General features: G+C 37.6%; 1 non-coding gene across 1 annotated transcript; it reads left to right on the forward strand.

Moving 5' to 3' along the window:
* The first annotated feature begins 1,772 nt into the window (after nucleotides 1-1,772).
* On the forward strand, nucleotides 1,773-1,879 carry LOC128287727 (small nucleolar RNA R71). The gene has a single exon (XR_008278427.1). It is a non-coding gene; the product is annotated as a small nucleolar RNA R71 (small nucleolar RNA).
* Nucleotides 1,880-2,959: the final 1,080 nt, after the last annotated feature.

Raw genomic sequence — 2,959 nt, forward strand, 5'->3', positions numbered from 1 at the left:
ATCACACTATCAAGCCAACACCTTGACAGTATAAACACATATGCTAGATTTATCAAGTGAGTGGCATGTATAGGGACCTAATTTTATAACATGTGTTATTATTATTTGGCCAAATATATTGGTCTTTAGTGAGCTAATGATTCTGACTTATAAATCTAGCTATTTATGTTATGTTTGATATTGGTGATGTGCATATGCTTGGTTGTCATGCATGGTTGGTAATAAGTTGTTTAAGTTGTTTAATTGATGAATTAAGTTTAGTAACACTTCGTGCTTGACTCCGGCGATGGTCTCGGGTACGGGGGCGTTACACGGAGTGTAAGTTCACTTGTGCCAGCATCAATGATGGTTTTAGCAGTTGCTAAAAAGGGCCTTCCTAGAATTAAGGGAGTGTTGCTATCCTCTTCTATGTCTAGAACAATAAAATCAACAGGAAATATAAATTTATCGATTTTAACTAGCACATCTTCAATAATACCTCTAGGGAATCTTATAGTTTTATCTGCTAATTGAATGCTCATCCTAGTCTGTTTGGGTTTCCTGAGACCTAGTTGCTTAAACATTTTGTAAGGCATGACGTTGATACTAGCCCCTAGATCAGCTAATACATGATTAACATCTAAACTACCAATTAAGTAAGGAATAGTAAAGCTCCCTGGGTCTTTTAGTTTGTTGGGTAGTTTATTTTAGAGAATGGCCGAGCAAACTGCGTTCAGCTCTACATGCGACGCCTCGTCCAACTTCCGCTTATTTGCTAAAAGCTCCTTTAAAAATTTCATTGCATTTGGTATCTGCGATAGAGCTTCAATAAACGATAAGTTAATATGTAATTTTTTTAAGAGTTTAAGGAATTTACCAAATTGTTCATTTGAACGGTCTTTCCTTGTAGCGTTGGGGTATGGCACACGAGGTTTATATTCGATAGTCACTGGTTTGTTTGTATTTTGATCTACCTCACCTTGACCCTTGTTTACCACAGTTTCTTGCCTCGGTTCTGGTTCAGGCTCAACAACTCCTTCGTCATCTTGAATATTAATTGCGTTGAGTTGTTCCCTTGGGTTAGGTTTTGTATTACTTGGTAAACTACTTTGTGGTCATTCGGAGATCAGTTTAGAGAGCTGGCCTATCTGGGTTTCGAGCCCTTGGATCGACGCTTGTTGATTTTTAAGTGTTGTCTCAATGTTCTGAAAACGAGTTTTCGACACCGAAATAAACTTTGAGAGCATCTCTTCAAGGTTTGGCTTCTTTTCCTATTGGTAGGGTGGTTGTTGGTAGCCTGGAGTATGTTGTGGTCTTTGATTTCCTTGACCGCCCCACGAGAAATTTGGGTGGTTCCTCCAACCTGCATTATAAGTGTCACTATATGGATTGTTTTGAGGTCGAGGATTATTACCCATGTAATTTAATTGCTCGTTATCCATGTTGTGGCCATAAGGTTGATATTCCGAATAGTTTGTTCCACCTCCACTTGCTTCGCACTGCATTACTGGGCGAACCTTTTAAGAATTAAGAAAACCATCAATCTTTTTATTTAAAAGTTCTACCTGATTAGAAAGCATGGTGACCGAATCGACATTATAAACGCCGGCTGTTTTCGTTGGCTTTGTCCATATGACTTGCCACTAATAGTTATTCAGTGACATCTCCTCTACAAACTCATAGACATCTTCCGGTGTTTTATTGTTGATGGTTCCGCCCGCCGCTCGTCAACCATTTGTCGAGTCGGAGGATTCAGACCATTGTGAAATGTTTGTACTTGGAGCCAAAGTGGTAACCCATGGTGGGGGCATCTTCTCAAAAGGTCATTGTATCCCTCCCATGCATCGTAGAGTGTTTCTAAATCCATCTGCACAAAAGAAGAGATATCATTACGTAATTTAGCCGTTTTAGCCGTCGAAAAATATTTTAGTAAAAATTTTTCGGTCATTTGTTCCCAAGTAGTAATTGACCCTCGTGGTAACGAGTTCAACCACTGTTTAGCTTTGTTCCTCAATGAAAAGGGAAACAACCAAAGACTAATGGAATCATCAGAAACACCATTGATTTTAAATGTATCGCATAGTTCTAAAAAGTTGGCTAAATGAGCGTTGGGATCCTCATCCTGCAAACCATCAAACTGAACAAATTGTTGTATCATTTGAATAGTGTTAGGTTTTAATTCAAAAGTATTTGCAGCTACAGCAGGTCTAACTATGCTCGATTCAGTTTCTGTTAAAGAGGGTTTAGCATAATCATACATAGTGCATGGAGTAGGATTGTGATTAACCGCAATTGCAGGAGGTAGCTGATTGCCTTGCTTTTCAACCATCTCTTCGATTGGGGGTTGAGTATCATCTTCTTACTCGTTCTCTGTGTATCTTAAGCTTCGCCTTATTTTTCTTTAGTTTCTACGTACTGTGCAATCGATTTCTTCGTCAAAAAGTAATGGTCCCGACGGGTTTTTTCTAGTCATAAACTATGAAAACCTGCCAAGAGAAGGAAAAAGTAAGTTAATAAATAATAATTAAATTAAATTAAATTGCAAGAAAAATAAATGGCTAAAGTAATAAAAATTAAGCGTTCCTAATATCTTAGTTCCCCGGCAACAGCGCCAAAAACTTGATCGCATGGTTTCGTGATAGGTTTTAAATATTTATAATTACTCGTTCTTAAACTAACTATTATCGCGATGTAGGCAAGTGTACCTATCGAATAGTAGTATAGTTTTAGCAAGACCGGATTGTCGAACACAAAGGAACTAAAAGTACTAGTAATGACTGTCTTTTTATTATCTAGCCTAAGAATAGAGAGGTTTTTGTTTTAACTAACTAATTATCTAAACTAAGAACACACAGAGAAAAGAATTGGGGAATTGCTTTTGGGAAAAATCGATTGACTTAAGACAATACCTAAGGAAAAATCCACCTAGACTTTACTTGTTATTCTGGCTCTGAATCGGACGATTTATTCATTCAACTTG

Source organism: Gossypium arboreum, chromosome 13 (assembly GCF_025698485.1).
Source record: "Gossypium arboreum isolate Shixiya-1 chromosome 13, ASM2569848v2, whole genome shotgun sequence".
Classification (NCBI taxonomy): Eukaryota; Viridiplantae; Streptophyta; class Magnoliopsida; order Malvales; family Malvaceae; genus Gossypium; species Gossypium arboreum.